The 22,429-nt window shown below is 40.2% G+C and overlaps 1 long non-coding RNA gene across 1 annotated transcript; it reads left to right on the top strand.

Annotated features, from left to right (window-relative positions):
* The first annotated feature begins 9,478 nt into the window (after positions 1–9,478).
* Positions 9,479–20,927, top strand: LOC118437940. The gene is made up of 3 exons (XR_004836492.1): positions 9,479–9,600; positions 16,580–16,926; positions 20,898–20,927. It is a non-coding gene; the product is annotated as an uncharacterized LOC118437940 (long non-coding RNA).
* Positions 20,928–22,429: the final 1,502 nt, after the last annotated feature.

The following is a 22,429-nucleotide window of genomic DNA, read 5'->3' as shown; positions in this document are numbered from 1 at the left end:
CACTTTTCGGAAATCTCGACTTCCCCCCGAAATAAATCAGCATTATTTCCTCCACCGTCCTAATCACGGGTGTCCTTCGCTCACGTCCAGACCAGGAAAAGTTATTTGATTTCATTCAGTCTCTGACGGATGAGACTCAACACCAGCCGACGCCAGCCATGTGTTTGTTTGCAATTTTTCGGTAAAATCAAGGCATTATTTCGACATGGGAAGTAATGTGGATTTCTTTAATGGCGAGTATTTCCTAGTTGGATAAATATTTCGGGATTTGCATTCCTTCCGTGACCCGGTTGGGATTCTCTCTTTGACTTTGGATCCGTTGCAGGCAATTCATCAAAGCCTAAATCTCTCTGGATTTGAAAGGGCAACTCTGCCCCCGAGTAGAAATCGCTGGGTCGAATTCTGCAATAATCGACAAAAGCTTGAGATACATATTGTATTTTGTATATATTTTTTTTTTTTACATAATCCTGCCCAAAATGTTTATCCGTTTAATTTAGCAGAACGGTATGTGCATAATTCTGCGCCTAGTTTTCTGCACGAATCGACCTGCATAAAGGCTTTTTGGAGAAAGCTGGCCAAATTCTGCACAAAATCTAGCCAAATTTTTGCATGAAACTCATTCAAATTTTTATTCTGACCCGAGTAGAAATCATTCTGTCGAAGTCTGCACTAATCGACAAAGCTCGATGCATAATGAATCCTGCATAAGTTTTTTTTGCATAATCCTGCCCAAAATTTCTATCCGTTTTATCATGTAGGTGCATAATTCTGCACAAAAATTAGAATTTTATTCTGTTTAAACTATAAATGCATAATTCTGTCTACTTTTCTGCAAAAAAATTACTCCGCATAAATTTAAATTTCTGCAAAAAAAACCCCTTCAAATTTTCACCCGAGTAAAATCCCAGCGTCACACACCTACCTACTCCGGGGCGAGACGAGACACGGTTCAAAGTCAGAGAACGACTTTCTCCACACGACTGGTGGACTGGACTTGAGCACAAAACCAGGTTCCGGTTGAAGCGTCCCGTATAAGGCATTAGCAATTACCCTCTTGCTCTCTGCGAATCGAATTCTTGTTGCCATAAGCTCCCTGAGAAGTGTGTGGCTGGCTGGATTATTGTTGTCGAGTTGTGGATTGGAAATTCGCTTCTCAAGTCGAATCTCTCTCTCTCTTCACGAGACTGGGCTACGTACATAATGCATCGCATTTTTTACTACCGCTTTCTCCTTCTTCTTCTTCGGCCAGTAGTCAAGTTGTTGCTGGCAAGAAAATGTTGATAATAAAGTTGCTTCGCTCTTTGCTCAATAACCACGAAGGGAAAAAAGAATCATTGGGTGCGGAAAGAAGGTGGGGACGTTTTATAAAGGGATAAAATTGTGGGATTAAGAGGTGACACCTACGTGTTAAAGTTTGTGCGATTAACAGGTACAGATTGTAATAATGGGTAAAGCATTTTATTTTTAGTTAAAAATTGGGATATATTTTGAAATTGCATTAATTTCTATGTTAAAAATGCCAAAATGTTTTAAATTTCAGCTATTTTTATAGTCGAGATGTTTCAAATTCCATTTATTTTCATGCCCAACATGCCCAAAACTTACAAATTCCATTGGATTTCATAAAAAACATGGAATCAAATTGTGAAGTTTTAATTAAATCCAGGATTATAATAAAAACAATTTTGAAATTACAATTTCAAGTTTAAAATGATCATAATTTTAAAATTCTAAAACTTGTTTCCATGCCCTAAATGCTCAAAACCATAAAAATTTCCATACTTATTTTCACTCCTAAAATTCCTTGCACGATACTCTTAAATTTCTCCATTAGCCTGTATTTAGTCCCCCAATATCCGCGGTCGCTGTCTAGTGGCGACTCAAATCCACCTCCACCCACCGGATTAGCCAAGAGGAGAAAGTCTGACATAACAATGCTCCTACAAAACCAATGGTCATGTACACACTGAAATGCTCACAAACTGAATTTTTTTCTCTCTTTGTTACCTTCCCATGAATCTTGCGGCGATGGATTTCTTGCTCACAAAATCTCGACACAGGTCGAAATAGAGTTATGTACACATTTCTTTCCAGGCTTGAAATTCTGTACAAAAAAGGCAACTAATTCAAATTATTATGACAAAAAGTATTTGATTTCTTACACACTTTTTCCACATTTTTCGCACTACACTGTAAGAAATTGCAAGAATTTGATCGAAATTGCAAGCAATACCGCTACCCCTTTGTATTGGGGCTGCTTGTAACCCAGATGGCGCTAATTTTTAGCATTTCTTGCATTCGTATAACAAATTATACCTATAATCGGTTTTTTCTGCATTAATTTCGTGCAGGTGATTTATTATGGTAAAAACTTACTCAAGTTGCAAGGAATAGACGCTCACCCTTTATTCTACACATAATTATAGCGATTATCCGTCAGATGGGGCTTATTTCTTGCATTTCTTTCACTCCTACTAGAAATTATACCTGCAAAAACACAATTTCTTGCGTTAATTTCTTGCACCTGGTTTTATTTCACCGTCTACAAATCTTATCTGGACGATCCCCGCCCACTTCTCTGAACTGGAATTTGTACCGAAATAACACCGTAAATAGATTCCTCCACCACCGAATTTTCTTCTTCTTCTTTAACCTCCTTCAACCTCTGAATTTTCAATTGATTCAATAAATCCACTTCACTCCACTTCATGATAAATGTCTTCAAGTCAAACTGTTTCGGATTCCTTTTCATTTTATAAAAAGGAATAAAATAAAATCAGGATAATAATTTCTTTACAGAGCCAAAAAATCCAATCGCAATTCAACCTTGTAAATGATTTCCTTTTTTTCTCCATTAAAATTTCTGATGAAATGGACCAATTTTTTTAAAAAATTGGGATGAAAAGGCCTTTAATTTTCTCATTTCTCAATCCAATCCAATCCACTCAACTGAAGGTAATTACGAGTGAAAGCAAAAGAGAAAAACCTAATCGTATCGCGATTACGAGAGAGGAAAATCTGGGCCGAATGGATCGGCATTGGCCTCGTAAAATCACTCAACTTTCACTTTCAGTCCTGTAAATTTTGATTAGCATCCGTCACACGGTGAAAGTAACACGGCCAGCGAGCCAATTATTACGTAGGGAGGGAGAGATATACAGGGTTTAGTTTCTTGCGGGTGGGATACGTTTCTTGCAGTGGGAAGAAAGCAAGTCGAGAAATGTGAGGTGGGAGAAAGTGAGAGAAATATGCGCTATCCATTTACAGCGGCGGACGTTATTTTTAGGTCGAAATATATAGCTTGAAAACCCCATTTCTTGTACTTCAAAGCAATAAATGCAATAAATTCGAGGTGAAAGAAAGTGCAAGAAATAAGCGCTATTTACCCACGCGCCATATGAACCATTTACAGCGGCGGGAAGAATTTTTTTGCGCCTTACATTTCTTGCACGTCGAAAAAGCTGCAAAAAACATTTATTTTGAGGGTTTGCTACATTTCTTTGACTGCAAAACAAGAAATGCGAGGTGCACGAAACTGCAAGAAAGTGCACGAAATACGCACCATCTAGCCACGCGCTTTATCACCTATTTATCGCCGCGGGGCGTACTTTCTGCCGCCTTGCATTTCTCCCAGGTCAAAATATTCACCTGCAAAAAACCACTTTCTTTTTCCCCTAATTTCTTCAAAGTCGTTACTTTCACCCGAAACAAACACTAGAAATACATATGTATCCGTATTAAATAATGATGCGCAATTTATTTCCCATATGTCTTCTATGTACATGTAAAATAGTCATCGTTACACAATTTATTACCATTCATTCCCCTCTCCCCTCGAGAAAGAGTTGATTGCTTTCTCCGGGCAAGAGGCCAGGCAGGATTTTTTACGCAGTTTTTACTCATGCCCAATTTATTTTTCGGATCAAAAACTTTGTCACTTTTAATGACTAGTTTTTTTTCCCTTGAACACAAAGTTTTTCTTAAAAGGCGGGCATGAATTTCTATTCCATCAGTCGTACATAAATCATGATTCGTCAATTATTTTAAGAGAGAAAGAGAGGTTTAGTGAGTTTTAAGCCTTCTTTTTGCGTAATTCCATGGCAACAAAGGTGGGTAAAATTTCTGAGGGAGAGGCATTTCTTTCTGCATAACTCGGGGATTGTACGTTCGATTTTGTGTCGCATCTCAATCATATTAAAAATCTGGCAGAGTCGCGTAAATACTCTGTAATGGTAATAACTGATTTGGTAATAACTTTTTACCGGATTTGTAAATAGTTCTGAGTGGTAAATTTTTCATTACTACGACACTATTAAACGGTTATGTCCATCATTCCCAGTTCCGGATGACTCACATCTCTGATCAGTAATGATTTAATAACGGTTTTCTAACGGTGTAGGACAGATGTGGATGCAGAGAACTTGAAATTTTCGGCAATTTTCATGGTGAAAGTGAGCGCTTATTCGGCAACTCTTATCTTGATAGTGGTGTTTTTGGGGATAAAAACATAGCTGACAACGCGCGAACGGGGGACATATCTTCGTTTCGGGGAAAGTCTGCTAGATTTCCGAAAAAAGTGAATAATTCCTTAAAATTGTGAACCCTCTCAAATTTGTACAAACCATTGTTTGACCCTCTTCTATTCCTCCAGACAATTGCATACACACTTGAGACACACAAGTGAAAATGTCTACACACACACAGGAAAAAGAATGTCTGTCCGTCTGGTGGACTCAATTCGTATAACGCAGCTTTCTCTCTTGTGACTTAAATTAATCTGAATTACAATGGTGACAAATGCAGGCGCACTGTCAGAAACGGGTGTCGCGGAGAGGATGTACGTCCGGCTGCCCAACTCTTGCTCACTTTCTCTGCGTTTAAGTCGCTGGGGAAAGTCGAGATTGTCCACAATTCTCGCTGGTGGGTGTGCGTGTTCATTAATTTCTCCGTCAAAATGATGTATGCCCAGTAAAAAGGGGACTATTTACTAAAGAAAGGAAGTCTTTTTGAGGTGAATGTGCGGCACGGCACCTCCGACTTTCCTTCTTCTTAGTCAAATTAGACGATGCTTGGTGTTCATTTAATGTTCAAAAGGAAACTAATTATGATAATTAGGTTCACTCACTTAGCATGACTATAGATTTGTGGGTGGACACGCATCCGTGTAATGTGATAAATTGTGCACTTTCTCTTTTTTCTTCCTTGGCACCATGAATATTGTAAATATCCGGTTTTTATTCATTTCCTTCCACAACGCGACTAACTGGTTGACTGCGAGGCACGGGGGAGACTAAACTGTCCCCGTGTGTGTGGGGAGGACATGGCGGCCGGAAGGTTGGGGACAAATTGTTAAAGGCATGGCAAGAAATGTCGGAATTTTGTAGCATATCAAATTCGATATCGTTAAGCCGTGTTGGATTTATTGTAGTACACTAAGGAAAAATGAAAGCTGCACGAAATACGAGCGCCACCCAGCGGCTCGCTCTTTGTGATAGAATTAATTAAAGCGATTGTCCGCTAGGTAGCGCTATTTTCTCTCCTGCAAGAAATTATGCCTACGAAAAACGATTTTTTGCACATTTTTCACATTTCTTTCATTGAACTGCAAGAAATTGCGAGAAATTAACACCACCTAGCTGCTGACCATTTATGCTCGAATTAATTATAGCGATTTTCCACCAGATGGCGCTTATTTCTTCCCTTCTTCACCCCTACAAGAAATTACACCTTCAAAAAACCACCAATTTCTTGCAGTTGTTATCTTTTCACGAGAAACACTCCCTTATCCGGTCATTCTATTGTCCTCTTCCGCGGAGCCTGACTTACCCCGAGACATGACCACCTCACGCCACGATTTCCTCATAAATACATCTCCGCTGGAACAAAGTGTGAGAAGAAATGCGGGTTGGCACGGGAAATAGTGAAAGTACGTAAATCCAGGCTATTTGCCCCTCTCTGAATTCCATGCCAGGTCCTTTTATGAATATTTTAAGGTGTACATTTTTTGTGAAATTGGACTCGTGGGAGCCAAAGTGTAGTGCAGTGGTGGAAGAATTTGCAAAGCCATAAGGATAAGTGGTTGTGGTCGTGGTCGGTCTTCAGTGCTTCGTTTCTGGCGGGTTTGCCACATTTCTTGCAGGAGAAAGAAGGGGAGTGCAAGAAACTGGGAGAAGGTGCGAGAAATATGCGTCATCTTGAGTAGAGTGGCAGGAAGTATTTTTTTAAACGCCCTGCATTACTTGCAGATCAAAAAGTAAAAATTTACCAGCAAGAAGCTGACTTCTTCCCGTTATGTTTTGCACGTGGGTACTTTCACCCTAAACATTGGCGGGAAAACCCAATTTAACCCAAAAAATTTCAATTTTTGGCATAATTTTTACCAAAAAATCTACTTCGTTTCTTGTGGGTATGCTACATTTCTTGCAGTGTAAAGCAAAAATGCAAGAATTACAGGGTGCAAGAAACTGGGAGAAAGTGTGAGAAATAATGACCATCTATGAACCATTTACAGTTGCAGGACGTAGTTTTTCACACTTAACATTTCTTGCACGTCGACAAAAAACCACTTTCTCCCCTTTATTTCTCCCACCTGGCAACTCCCACCTGACCGCAACACTGTCCCAGTTTATATTTATTTTTGTGTCCTTCATCCTCCTCTACATCCGTCGATATCACATGATTGATGTAACACCGTGAACAAATTAGTTTCTCTCCAGCTCATGAAAAAAACTTTCCCTCTCTTTTTTTCCCCTTCCTTCCACACACCTGGAGAAAGTCAAAAGCTGGCGAGGAAGCAAATGCAATTAAACAGTTTGCGAGAAATGAGTTTTACTGAAACTTGTAAATTTAGGGGGACAAAGTTGTCGATAAATTCCCTTAAGCGGATCGGTGGGGGTGGTCACAGGAGGCGGAAGCTGGAGAATTTTTCTGCCTGTTTGCAGAAGCGAGAGGAGAAAGAGAGAAAGCTTATAAAGTTGCGAGAGTCCCTAGAGTTCTAGTTACGCTGTGTCGTCGTCCTCCATCCGACCACTTTCCCTCACACTGCATTCTTCTCTAGTGCTGCTACTGCTGCGGGAGAAAGCCAGCTCGGAATCAATGAAGGTATCATCATCATCTTTTTGCTGGATGAGACAGCGTGCCAAATTCTGGCAGAAATTGAGACATTCTTCCTGTTGTTGGGTATAAACTGTGGGGCTTGTTTTTGGTGGTGGGATGTGGATTAGATTTTTTGAGAATTTATTGTATTAGAAAGCGGATAATGGGCAGAATTGTTTTAAGTAGGGTGAAAGTAGCTAAATATTTCAATTTGTTTATAGCATTTAAATTAAATACTAAAGGTTTAAGTGACATTTAATCGTTGAATGTTATTGATAAAAGGAAACTATTACTTTCTCGTTTAAACGAATCTTTAACTATTTCGCAATGATATTTACGAATCTGTAATTTGCTAATAAAATTATATTATTTAAAAACTTGTAGTTAATTAATATTTCGAAATTTTTGCTTAATTAGCTTTCTTTATAACTTATTCCACTTTTTCAAAACAGGAATTTAAATTAATAATAAATTTTAGCATTTTACATCCAATATTTAAAAATTAATCAATTTTGAACTTTTTTAACTCGTGAGCACACATATTTACCTGTTTTTTTACTCCCTAACTCCACCACCACGTCTGCCCGCCAATGTGGGATCCGTACATGTCGGAAATGGGAGTAAATTATCAAGTACGGCATTCATAATGAAGTGGTTGTGATGGATTGGTGCTGTCATTGCGAGGCAGCTTTTTCCTGGGAGCCACCAGGCAGCCACCCTGACAAAATTATATTTGATGGGATCCACTCATTTATTTATTCCGAGCGTCGCCCTAAAACCAAGTGTTCGAACGGGCAGACAAAAAACCACCAGGCGGTTTCTCGCTCTGCGGGACGACAATTGAAGAGCAAAACGGTGTGTTGTACATGTCTGGTGGTGGAAGGGTTTCGTGGCTGGCGGGTGGGCTACATTTCTTGCAGGGGAAAGAAAGAAATGCAAGAAATGCAGGGTGCAAGAAAGTGCAAAAAATATGGCTCATCTAGCCACCCGCTGTGTGAAGTATTTACAACGGCGGGAAATAGTTTCTAGCGTCGTGCATTACTTGCAGGTCAAAATAGGTATAAAGAACCATTTCTTGTCGGTGTGTTCCATTTCTTGCACTGCAAAGCAAGCATTCGTGCAAGAAACTGGGAGAAAGTGTGAGAAATGTGTTCCATCTAGCCATGCGTCGTGTCAAGTAGAATTATTTCCGGCAGCGGGAAGTAGTTTCTTGCAGGTTTTTCTACATTTCTTGCACTGGAAAGCAAGCAACACAACAAATGCGAGGTGCAAGAAACTGGGAGAAAGTGCAGGAAATGTGCTCTATCTCCGTATGAACTATTACAAGGCGGGGCGTAGTTTGTTGAATATCTTGCAGGGTCAAAATATCTGCAAAAATACATTTCTTACGGGTTTGCTACATACATTCCAATGCAAGAAATGTGAGCTGCAAGAAACTGTAAGGTGGCTCCTCACACCCAAAAACACTGGTGGCCCGTAGGTTCCTCAACATGGAGAAAGTACGGGTTAAAAGGGAAAGCTGCACTTACACATTAGCCCGCATTGTTTGGAGAAAGCCTGGCTTATCGAATTTACTCCGAGGTGGGTAAATACGTATGTACACTCGGCAGGGAAAAGTGGTACGTACATCGCTGCTCCCCTTCACCTTCACCCAAGAGAGAGAATTTTACCTCCTCTCGATGTAATCCAACCGGACAAGAGGATTCATTAGGGAAAAGCGAAATGCCAAAATCTATCCGTTTTAATAAACACGTCAGAAGAAATTTCCTCTAAAGAAAATAATAATCTCGGTTTTTCAGAGAATTATTAGGGATCATATGATCAGTAATAACTTACGGTGGGAGCGCAAACCACCTTCAAGCCAGATTAGTTTTTTATCTTTCTCGTTTGAAAGACAAATTCTTTAGAAATACGTTTAGGATTAGTGCGAAATTTTCGCAGATGTGCAAAAATTACTGGATGAATCATATGATCAGTATACTGAAGGCACAAGCCATGTTCAACCCAGATTATTTTTTTACCTACTAGTTTGAAAGACAAATTCCTTATAAATATTTCATGCGGTACTTAAGCAGATGCCAAAATTCGGCAAGTTTTGGGCCCCACAAGTTCGTGAAAACCCTCATTTTTCCAGCGGAATCTGCCTTCTTGTGCAGTTGTGCGTTTTCGCAAACTTGTGGCGCCCAAAACTTGCTAAATTTTTCGCATATGTGCAAGTGCCGAATTAAACGTTGTTTCTAAGAGTTGGTTTAGGTGGTCTTAAAATTATCTGGGTTGAATATGGTTTGCTTTCCATCTATCTTAGCTCGGTTTTTTGATGGAGACGTATTGAAACTGGATTATTTACAACTTTCTCTTTTTTACTTTCCTTGCAGAATGAAGCCAGGAGCTCCGAGAGCCCCAAAAGCCACAGAATCAAATGCGCGCTCTTCCGATCGTGAATTGTTGTATCCCTTTGGCCATCAAAATGATTTAGGCCACGTCGTCCTCACCAGGCCGCAGGTAAGAAGAAGGAAAAGTGGGGATAATTTTTACTGTTTTTTTATTGGTTAGAAAAATTAGTTTCTGAAAAGTAAACTACTCTTGTCTCGAGAAGAGTGTGGAATTTTGGGGGCAAAATACAGTCACGCGGTCCTTCGTCACATGACAACGTCTTATTTTGTATCGAAACTTATTTAGCAAACTCACGAAAATTTGTGTCGTGTGAACATTTGCAAAATATGAGTTGACAAATCTCGCAAATTTACTTAAAACCCTACACATATTTTCACTTTATCTCCATGTACTTCTGCATTTCAAAAAAATCATTTTCAGCAAAATGTGGCGAATTTATTCGCAAAACATCTCCCCTTATGTGGTGAATTTTCGATTTTCAAAATTTTCAATTCAATTTTCAAGGGTATTTCAATCCTAAAATCCGTAAATTCCCTAAACCTTTCAGAATTATTTTATTTCGATGGAAAATTTGATTGCTTCTTTTAAAAAAAAACTTATCCTCACGTTAAATCTCTGTATTTTGTAAAATTATAGCACAAAACACACGTGTTACCAATGTCTTCGTGAATTACCTCGGTATTTCAGCGACACATGTACATACATAACTACTTGGAGAAAGTAGAATTGCCGTTTTTTTCTTGTGTTTTCTTGTGATGAATGAGAGAACGGATCAATATTATATATTACCTCGGCCGGTGGTGGTGGGTCTGGTGGGTCTAGTCACGTTGGAAAAATGAACACTTCAAGCCTGGGAAAGACTGACTTATTAGCTTTTACTCGGACTTACGACATAAAGTACACAGACCGACAGACACAGAAAGATACAGGCACGTCAGACAGTTTACTTTTCTTGTCATGTCCTCCTCCTCCTTCAGCGCGTAATTGTAACTCAAAACCTTTTCTCATTTCATCCTCGCCCCTAAAAAAACCTGACCCTTGGCTGCCTGGCAAAAAAACCAAGAAGTGCATCGCTCAACGCCAACTTTCTCCGTAGAAGTTATGATACGTATGTGATGCAACAAGCGGTCAGAGGCCGCGGAAGATTGGAAAATGTCCCCAAGGTTGTTCGATGTCCGTATATAAATCCGTCCCTCTTCCTCTTTCCTGCAATGTTAATGTCCCCACGGCTTCCGCGGTCAGTGAAAGCGGGTCTTTGTCTGTAAAGGAGGAGAAAGCTGGACCACTCGGGAAACAAGGCGACCCGCTGAGGTACTAATTTAGCCGGAATTATTGACCTCTTCGCAGCACTGAGATATTAATTTTGGGCAGAAAGGGCGATACAAGAGATGGGTAAAATACAGTGGTAAAATTTGAACGGTATTTTGAACTCGGTTGTTCACGCTGTATTGGATTTGTGGGGTACATAACAGACATAAAAAGACGGGAATTTACGTGGAGAAGGTAGCAGTTGTACGAAAATTCTCATTGGAATTTTAGAAAATAGCTGTCAAAATACGTCATTGAAAAGCTGGTTAAAGCATTGTAATTTGACTGGGATAAAAAGTTAATTTCTTCATACAGCACGTATTTTTTGTACATATTCTCCGAGTAGATTTTTGGAGGTGTAACTAGCCCGTGGAAATTCAAACCCTGCAAAGAACTGAGCTCAAAATACTCCACTTTTACCAGGTATTTAACCCACCCCTGAAAATTAGTACCTAAATTAAACGGTGAAGGGGCACTTTTCAAGGGTGGTGGGGTGGTCTTATAATCCTTGGAGCATTAATTTTTGCAGCATATTGGGAGTGGCTTGTTAAGGGATCCCCTTACTTTTCAAGGGACGATATCCCCGCAACTTTCTCCAGTCAAGTGGACAAATTGGAAACTTTGTCCATTTTCTGTTCATCCTTTGATCGTTGATGCTGATGAGACAGGAAAAAAAAATGTCCCCAAAAAACCCTTACCCTTTCCTCACCACCACCACCACCACCACTTTCACCACCACCTGAACCCGTCCCGCAACAATGGGACGAATCAATTCTTTTTCCCCAGAATTGTGTCTCTGAATAGTCCTCAAGAGTCGTCCTCCTCCTCGAGAGTATGTATGCACGAGGACAAAACAAATTTACATAGCGATTGTGTATGGACAAGGAAATCTGTGCTTTACGAGACGACTTTCTCCTGCAGCGTAACGACGACGACTTTCTCTCTCTCTTCTCTGTACAATAAATGAGATGATCAACCTTTCATTTCATGCTCAGCTGGACGGCAGCTCAGTGTTTCGTTTCGGGCGGGTTTGCAACATTTCTTGCGGTGGAAAGGAAGAAAGTGCAAGAAATGTGAGGTGTGCAAGAAAGTGGGAGAAATATGCGCTTATCTAGCCACGTGCCTTATAAAGTAATTTGAGCAGCGGAACTAGTTTATTTCGTGTTACATTTCTTGCAGGTGAAAATATTTATCTGCAAGAAAACACTTTCTCCCCGTTATTTCTTGCACTTTCACCCCAAACACTGTTAAAAACTAGTATTTCGTTTCCTTCTGGTTTGTAACATTTCTTGCAATGCAAATAAGCAAACGTAACAAATACGAGGTGCAAGAAAGTGCTAGAAAGTGCAAGAAATTCGCCCTATCTATCCACACGCCGTATGAATTATTGCCATAAGCGCGGCTTAGTTTCTCCCGCCTTGCATTTCTCCCAGATAAAAATATTCTCCTACCAAAAACCACTTTCTCCATCCCCTTATTTCTAGCACTTTCACCCGAAACACTGCCTCCACCAAGAATAGAAGAAGAAGAAGACGAAGAAGCAGAAGAACACACCAATCTGTTTCATATTTACTTTAAATTCACCCGAGTGGATTGGAGGGTAGTCGTGGTGGTGGTGGTGGTTGCTTCTTCTTCTTCTCCTTTGGCACACAGTAGTAGTCACTCATCATATTCACAAAGACACTGCCTGACTGAGGGGAGAAAGTCAATTGGTGATCATCTTGCAAAATGAATGAATACGACTGATTCAGTCTCAGTCGTCTCAATTCCCGAGAGGAAAACTTGAGCAAGAACAAGGGAGGCAGAGAGAAGAAGAGAAAGTGAGTCTCGAGTTCATCCTCATTTCTCAGAAATAATGGGGAACGTTTGTTTGAAAATGGAGCATGGATGGATGATGGAAGACGAGTTTAGCTTAAGTAAGTATTTCGAGGAGGAGTCTGCTTTCTTCTTCAGGGGAGGCGGAAAACGGAGGGGGGACAATGTTGCTTATAATCTGGTCTATCAATTTCACACGTTTCTGTCCTACTATAAATATCCTTGGTTAAGACGGCATTTTTTGAAATTTTATGCTCCCCAGTATTTCACAACTTGATAAGTTTCCACATTATTAAAAACCCCGGATATAATTGGGCAAATTTTTGTAACTGGTAAACGATTTCGTATGTGATTGGAAATGTGGGCAAAATCGAGGCAAAGTTAGGGAGAAAGTTGACAGTGAGGGTCGATACAGATACGAAAGTGCATCTTAATTATTCATATTTATCAAAATTTCACGAATTTTAAAGCTTTTTAACATGCATTTAATTTTAAAAAATCGTTCATTAAAATTACTTTACAGATTGATTGGAAATTTTCCCAAAAATCAAGGCAAAGTTCGGGAGAAAGTTGACCGTTAAACTAGTCAGGGTCGACACAGATACGAAATTGCATATTAATTTATCAAAATTTCACGATTTTCAACATTAATTTATCAAAAGCAACTAAAGTTATTAAAATTTCGAATAATTAATTGTCATTTTTCCCTCAACTTTCTCCCCTACGTGTTGAGCCAAATATTCCTCTATGTGCACATTTTGTATGAAAATGTGTGTGTGTGTGGCAAGTGGAAAATGGTGGATTTATCTGGAAAACGTCAAATAAAGGGTTATTCCAATATTTGCTCCACCACCACGCACGTGACAATTGGGCCTCTCAACAGATGAAGTAAAAGTAAAGTAAACGCTTACAGGGTTTGTTTGTTGTTAGAAAAGTACTCTCGCTCGCTCGCTCGACCCACCGACCAACGAGAAATGTTTGTCGTGGACAAATTATTCTTGCTCTTTTTTCTTCTCGACACGAAAATTGTCCTCGTGTTTCTTATGAAGGATTGTAAATGAAAAAAAAAATGTAATAATAATTCCGGGAAATTTTGCACCACTAAAATTGCCCAATGAACGTGAAGATATTTTAATGGCGGGTATTTTAACCATGGCATAAACACCGTCGAAATGTCCATCCGAGTAGAAAGTACTGTGTCGAATTCTGCAGTAATCAACAAAAGCTGAAATCATATTTTGCAATTTTTGGTGCCTAATTCTACCTAAAATTTGTGCCCGTTTTTATATTCTGCAAAACGGTAGGTGCATAATTCTGCACAAAAAATAATCTCTTCATACAATTTTTGTGTAGAAAATTTGGCCAAATTTCGACACGAAAGGTGTCAAATTTTACTTCGGCACTGTTAAATATTTAAGAATTTTCTATACAACTTGCTCTGCATAAGGTTTTTCTGTAAAAAAGTTGGCCAAATTTTTGCACAATATCGGGTAAAATTTTTGAACAAAATAAAATGTTTAAATTTTTACATGGATATTATAAAATTGGGGTGTGTTATAGAGCATAAATACAAATAGGGGACAAACCCACATAAATTCCTAAAGATACCCTGGACATGTGTACAAAATAGGACATTTTCATCCATCCATACATATCTCTCTGTCCAGGTAGTAATAGTACAGCATATATAAGACCAAGTTATCCAAACTGTGATCCTGATTAGCCCAAAAGAATGCATTGTAATCAAGACTCACTGAGGCAGCAGCATGTGGCCAGTAACAAACCGACCCAGAGAGAACCGGGTTATTTATCCCAACCCGTTTAATATGGAGCCTCGTGTAAACAAAACGATTGAGGGAAAGTACAAGTTAATAATAATCATAATGATAACACTGGAAATCTGGCTTTCTCCCCGCCTCAAAAAGATCCTGGCTCTTTGAAGTCTGCCATGTGAAATCGTATGTACGATAATCATTATAAATACGCAGTTGGAGAAAGTCTGAACTGGATTTTCGGCTTGGTTGGGCTTTCTCTCTCTCAGTGATGGACCGGGTAACACATAAATCCTTCCTGGGGAGTGAATGAGTCGATAAGTCTGACACGGGCACATATATATTGCCTGCTTTTTTGCACTTTTGACTTTCACCGGGGTGAAAGTAGAGCTTAATTTGAAGTGGGAAACGTTTCGGGAGGAGAGAAGAGGTTCTTGGAAATGTAGGAATTTACGTTACGCGAAGTTCTTCTTAGCGGGTAACCGCAGATTAATTTTGTTTTCTTCAAGGACGAAAATAAGTATTTTGACTATTTTTTTAATGCGGGAATTTCACCCGTGGCGGAATTTTTTAAAGAACTTTTGCTAAAATCCTGCAAGATTAGCGAAATGCTGTACCATTTTTTAAGTTTGGTGCTATTTCAAAAATATGAAACATGAAGTAGAGTCACAAATATTGAATTTTGAAACATATATTTTTTTATTTAATTTCGCTTATTCTTCAACTACAAACCAATTAAAATTTTGAAAATGATTTTTTGTAAACTTTTAAAAAATTGTTGAAAATCCAAATTTCTGTAGATTCTTCCAAACTTTCTAAAAAATTGTAAATTTTATAAATTATATTTAAGGCAATTTCGACACTTCTGGCATGCATGCCAAATTTTCCAATGTTTAAATAAATATTATACCCGATTTGCCAATGTTGCGAAAAATGGCATGCCAAAATAATACTTTGCACAACTCTGGCCCACACAATTTTCGCTGAAGGCCCGACGAATCCCTGCAGACATTTGAACTGTTAATTAGCCTTCCTTTTCTCCCCGTCCAATTTGTGCGCTGAGCCGCCCGTGTCGAAATGAGAATGAAAGGTTGTTGTTGCTGTTTAACGACGAGACTGATTTGAGTGTAAAAAATAAATCTCGCAACCACTTTCACGTGGGGTTGATGGGGTAAATTATTGTGTGGACTGTGTCTGCCAGAGGTGGTGCAGTTACAGGTCGGTTTTATAGACCACTAAATGTGCTATCATTCATTTTCATGGGCATCATCATTGGAATTGGTGGTGTGTGGATTACTTGGTTCCCATGTGTGTGTGTATGTGCAGATTATTATGACGCGTACTTTCTCCATGGGAAGGATGAAGTTGTAGTGGGAATAGTGGGATACGAGGGGTGGTCGGTAAGATTGTGGGTAGATGGAGGAAAAATTTGATTTTGGAGTAAATCAGAGTTGAGTCGGTTAGACTGGATTTCTGATCCATCCGAACCGAATTTTGAATTTTTTGGATAACAGAATACCATACCGAATTGAATTTTTTGGTTAAAAAAATACCCATTTGATTCTGATCTGAATTTTTTAGCTGAAAAATATCCCAATTAGTCCGAATAATTCTGCAAGGATGAATACCTTATCCGCAAATTTGGATAACCGACTCAACTCTATGGAATTCAATTATAGGGCGATACCCCTCGTGTTTGTGGGGTGGAGTTTTTTAGGTTTTTGTAGGTCGTAATCCAGTGCTTAATAAGGTTTTTGCGAGTTTTTGATTTTTTTTTCATGAAAATAACGAGGGTTTTCCGACCCCTAAATTCAGTATGAATTAGAATTAAGGCAAATTTTTAAAGTTGAATTGTGTAAAACTATTTTACAAAACTATCAAATTTTACGAGTTACCAATTACTGCATGAATCGTCTCACTACATTTAGCATGTCTTCCTCCTCCCCCACAAGTTACGAACGCCCCCTCGTACCCCCACTTATATCTAGCCTCCCATGATATACGTCCCATAAAAGTGAGCACACTTCTTACAATGCAGCAATATCGTTTGTTTGCAAGTGAGCCACTTTGCTCGGGATGATTGGGGGATGAATGAAGTGAAACTAACGGATGGCTCTCTTCCGCCCAGCTGCGTTCGTTCGTTCGTTGGCTGCCTGTCACCGTAATATTTTGATCTTTTTTCTTTCCTTCAGACTTCCCGGGAGGATGGTCGAGGCGATGGATGTCCCGGACCCCCATTTCCACCAACGCCACCGCCGCCAATTACGGAGACGTCTTCTTCATCCACGACACCTGCGTCACCATCCTTCACCAGTGTGGCGACGGCACAACCGATCCCCACTTCCGGTGGGGGACTACTGCCAACGACGACGACGACGTCCTCCACGTCCCCCCACAATAAGGCCGTAACGCCCCCTCCACCCCTCCCCCTGTCGCCATGTCTTCCATCCACGGCCCCGCCGGAGCCGGAACTGTTGTCGCCCCGGGTCCTCACCGCGTCCGTGAGTCACCTCTCCCTCCAGTCGAGTCGGCATAACAGGTAACATTGGGAGAAAGTGGGGAGAAAGCGAGAAAAAGCTATTTTTAAGTACATTGTTAGTTATTAGTTATCTACTTGTCCCACGTGGCAATTAATCAGTGTGGCGTCGTAGTCGTGGTCAGTGTGCGCACACCTCTCCCGCCAAAGTTTTGTTGTTCGTCTGCTTTAATGTGTGCATACATAAATACTTTAGGGGAGGTTGAGGAACGGACTTTCAATTTGTGAATTTTAGTGTGGCGACGGTTTTTTGACACGTTTAGATATACATCTTTACACCGGGGAGAAACGAGGGTTTGTCCAGTTTCATAATTTTTAGGAATTATTGTCCCAATTTTTCAGAAACCACGTCTGCGACAAAAGGTACTTAATCTGGCATACTTTCACTGAAACGAGGGTTTGACCACTTGGCGCCAAGCTTGTAGCGGGAACCTAGCTATTAATCTTTGAAACGAAACGACGGTTTGTCTACCTTCATAATTTTAAGGAATTATTCCCCTTTTTTGGAAACCATCCCTCATAAGACTTCCGGATTTGACCAGCTTTCACCAAGTGGTTTGTAACGGGTACCCAGTTACATATTTATCCGTTGTATAACACAAACCATGGCCGGACGAGACACGAGTTCCTTCCCCGTCGTGGAGAAAGCCTCACTTTCACCAAGTAAATAAGGCCCACTTTCACCATGTCGGCATTCATGTTCATCACCTGGCCGTCAATGATACCATAAAAGGGGGGCCGATACCCAAGGAGAAAGCAGACACGAAATCTTTCCCCGTGTAAAGTAAAAGTTTTAAAAGGCTTTAATTAATATGTAATTGAAAGCTGTCACTTTTTAAGAAACACAAGTCAAGCGAGAATGTAGGCGGGAATGAGGATTAGTTCATATACATATTTAGTCCATGTAAAGTAGTAGTTTTGTCTCTAGGATAATGCTCACTATTCGCTTTTTCTCTCGAGTAAAAAGATGAGTTTCTTCTTCTCCTTCTCTGGAAAACTTTCTCCCGACAACTTTTCACATTCTGAATGGATTTTTGATTTCTCAATTAGCAAGAATTGCTGAGTGAGCATGAAGCAGATTTTCCTCCTGCTTTCTCTTCTTCTTCTCCCACTCTTCACACAATCAGACTGAAACAGAGACACCCTGCAGGACGGAGTTCGACTTGAGAGAGATAAAGCTCGATATGCTCTCTTTTCACGATTTATTTTATTTAAAAGAGAGAGAGAGAGAGAAAGCATGGCCGAATAAATCTGGAGGAAAGATTTAGCGCTCTCTCTCTACTTATTGCGTATATAAGTACCACTTTCACTACGGCAGGGGCGGCGGAAGGGAGGACGGGGACGGGAAGATAGAAATTGGAGGGAAAGGGAGTCGCTTAACGAAAAGAACTGTTCCTGTGGCTGTAAAAAGGTCATAATTATAGCTTTTAGAGTAATTTTTGTCTTATATTCCCCAAGAATATTCTCATTTTAAAAAATCTCAAGTTCCCCAGCAAGCAAAGTATTGAGAAATCGCAAGGGGGCACTTTACTTGAAAAATTTCGGTTCATATGGCTCTTGAAATACCAAAAACTCCAGCCTTTTTAACAAAATTATACAATTATTGTTCTCACATTTCCCTCCAAAATTTCACATTGCCCACAAATCTCACATCCCCCCACATAGCTTAGAAATATGACTATTTAAAAACTAGCAATTTTTCCAAAGCCCCTAGAAATTCTACAAATTTCCTATCACGAAATCATACCCTCGCCCCCTTCCTTCCGCAGCCCCTGACTTTCACCACCCTGCGAGGCAAGCAGCAACATTTTCACATTCACTATTTGCCTTTGATTCGGGAAATGTCTCATTTTATTTTGTTTGTTGGGAACAAACTTGTCCGAGTAAGTAGGACTGTGATGTAAACTTTGTGTGAAAAGGGTAATTCTTCAAATAATAAATAAGTAGCTGGCTGGCGGGCTGGCTGGCTGGCCAACTTTTGCATAAAGGTCGACACACCGTGTGCGACACATACATCGTCATAATCCTGTCTCCCTTCCTTCTAATTATTGTTGAGAGTGGGAGAAAGTTGGATTAATTTAGGTGCCCGGGCGGGAGAAAGTTGTAAGTGATTGTCTTTTCCCAACGTATCTACATTGTCATCGCATATCTTCCGCGTAAGTGAAAGTTGTCTCGAAATTTGGTTCACCTTTTGAGGGGGGGATTGAATTAGATGAATTGAATTAGATGGGCCGCCTGGGACGGGATCTGTGAGAGGATAAGAATGGTAGGATAGGGAACCTAATTGATATCCCGGTAATGTTAAGGAGCTCCTCCCACTTCAATTTTAATCCGGCAAACGACGGTTTACTGTCCACTTTTCGTCAAATTTTTCATAATTTTAAGGAATTATTAATCATAAACGTATGCCCACAATCTGTCATACTTTCACCTATCCCTACAATGTTAAGTGGCCCCTCCCACTCATAATGTTAACCCGGTTCGTCAAAATTTTGCCATGATAATTTCCCATTTTTTTGGAAACCTCTCCAAAAACGTACATTACATAATTTGTCATATATTCCCCGGAAGAGGAATTTGTCCCTACCGTTCGCCCCCCTTGTAGCGAAACCACACCCAGTTAAATATTTATCTGCATAACGGTCGCCCCTCTAAAATCAACATAAGTTCCCCCCGCCGTGGACAAACCCTCGCTTTCACCGCGTAAATAAACCACACTTTCACCACTACGACAGCTTTCTCTCGACCTTGTGACGTCTCTATGGTCGGGAAATGTTCGCAGTACGAGAAACAAACAATGTTCGAATTCTCCTGGAAAATAATTACGTCGCGGTTTACGCAAAAGTTAGATGCAATATTTATAATACGATTCCCCACGAAACAAGAGAAAGCCTTCCATACTATTCTTCGAGGCTTTTCTCCATGTCATCCGCTTCAAGTAACATGTAATCGTGTCTTATTTACTCATTTTTTTGCCTGTCCGTCGTCGACCCAAGTTGTTAATTCTTCTCCGTCGTTGTCATCATCGTCGGCGGTGGCGGTGTCTCAATTTGCTGTCTGCTGATTGCCAAACTTTATTTTTTTGCCGCCGCGGTGTGTGTAGTGACTGCGTGGAAATTAGAGGAATCTACTTCCTCCTGAAATGTTGGGCTTGATGTTGTCTCGTGTCGCGGTGATAACCATGCATCCATGCCCCGCGGAATTGGAGTCGTTCCTCACCAAAAGAACTAATTTGATGTATATGGTTTGTTCAAAAGTAATAGACGATCGGGTTAATGTCAACAGTTGTGGAAATTGGGATTCGGTGAAAGTTCCCAAATTTTTAAAATCTAGGAGAAATTAGTATGTCGAATTCTGCAGTAATCGACAATATCTGGACGTATGTTGAACATATTCTGCATATTTTTTTAAAAATAATCCTGCCGAAAATTCTATCCGTCTTATTTTGCAGAACGTTATGTGCATAATTTTTGTTTTTTTGCATAAAAATTAGCATTGCGTAAAGTTTTTTGGGAGAAAGTTGAGCTAAATTTTTATTGGAAAGCCGTTCAAATTTTTATTCTGGTGACCACCTCAGATTCGAAAAATGTTTGAATCCAGAATTTAACACGGCACCAGATTAGAATTTTACATTACGTGATATTCCAAAAAATGGAAAAATTTTCCCTACTAATTCTAAACAAACCAGAACGTCCCTGCCCCACAAATGCTTGAATCTCGCAATTCTCCAGAATTTAACACGGCAATAGAGTAGCATTTTACATTGCGTGGTATTACGAAAAATATTTTCCTACTAACTCTGAACAAACCATAACCCCCCTGCCCCCACCACGTTCCGCGGGGTATTGGACTCTTCTGCTGCTGCTGCTTTGTTGAAGGAGAGGAGGAGACACGAAGGAGTTGTTTTTGAAGCGTTTTGTACCCTGTTTTCTGTATATTCATATTATATGTTGTTTTATTCTTTGTATCTATAGATTCCATTCAGGCAATTATTCCTTTCATCGGTAAGCAAACAAAACTATAACTACTTGTTCCTTCCACCACCACCACCACCACGACCAGTGGCCGCGGAAGGTGTTGGGGGACATTGGGGGCCATTGTCATTGTAGGATAGGGGGAAGAGATGGGTTTATACATATAAGATGGGCAGATGATGCCTACAACAAATATACAAACGTGGGGACATTGTCCCTCTGTCCTTCCGCGGCCACTGACCACCACCACCACCAACTCGCCTCCTCCACCTCCTCCTTCTCCGTCCTCCTCGCTCTTTGTTTGTTTGTGTTTCAAATTTCCACCAAACCAACCTTCCGTCAACGACACACCAAACACCATTTTTACATAGCAAGGCTGGGCAAAATATTGGGTCAAATTCGACCTCGTGGTTTAGATTTTTGGGGCTATTACTAATAAAAAGACGAGAATTTATGTAAATCAGTCACACGAAAATATGTACACGTTTTGTGAAGAAATTTACATTTTACCGGTGTCTAACTATGTCTAACAAAATTTTACCAACTAGCCAAAACTTACGAACTTTTACAAAATCTTGCTCACATTTCGAAGGAAAATGAGCTCACAAATTTTTGTAATCCTACTCCGACCACTCTATATTTTGTTAAAGTTGGTAAAATTATGGTAGAAAATGAACGTATTTTACCAATAATTGCCTCGGTATACATTTTGACAAAGTATTTTGCCCAACCCTGTACTTTAAATGGGCACCAGAAAATAACCAAAAATCAAGGGTAAAGTTCAACCTATACCCCCAATGTCCCCCTCTCCAGACAATAACAAACTCGTGGGGAAAGCGAGATCTATCCCCCAATGTCCCCCCATTCTTCCACCGCCCCTGCCACCTTTGTCCATTCCACCCAAATTTCCATTCTTTCACTCTTCTCAACACGATTTCATTTCATTTCACTCTCCCAATTTGATTTCTCTCTGGTCCGGACAAAGTGAAAGTACGAGTACGCGTGTAAGTAGTACTTGTTTTTGCCTTGGTCCGGTCCGAGTTTCACTTTGAAGCTGCACTTTTCAAAGTTGAATTGAATTGATGGTCGCTCTATGACGAGGACGATGGTTATGATCGGATCCAGCCAAGGATTGGTTTGGTTTGAAGTGGAGAAAGGGGGAAAAAATTACAAGTATGGATGTCCATGACCAAAGCACTTTTTTCACAATTTGGCTCCTGCTCCGAGCTCCTGCTTGTTATTTTATTACGAGTTTTTTTTTCCTACGTACGTAGATACATGCAGTGGCCGCGGAAGGAAGTGTGGGGACAGAGGGGTAATAGAGGGGCAATGTCCACATGGTTATAAGATGTCCGCATCATCTCCCAATATTCTTTAAACCTGTCCCTTCCCCCTATCTTACAATGCTAATGTCCCCACGGCTTCCGCAGACATTGGTTATTCGTTTGTCTATGTGTTCAGTGGCCGCGGAAAGTAGCTTGAGGGGACAGAGGTTCAATGTCCTCACGGTAATGAAATGTCCGCATTCATCT

This window comes from Folsomia candida, unplaced genomic scaffold, assembly GCF_002217175.1.
Source record: "Folsomia candida strain VU population unplaced genomic scaffold, ASM221717v1 Fcan01_Sc017, whole genome shotgun sequence".
In the NCBI taxonomy this organism is placed as follows: domain Eukaryota; kingdom Metazoa; phylum Arthropoda; class Collembola; order Entomobryomorpha; family Isotomidae; genus Folsomia; species Folsomia candida.
The sequence above is the reverse complement of the archived record's forward strand: the minus strand, read 5'-3'. Positions and strand labels throughout refer to the sequence as shown.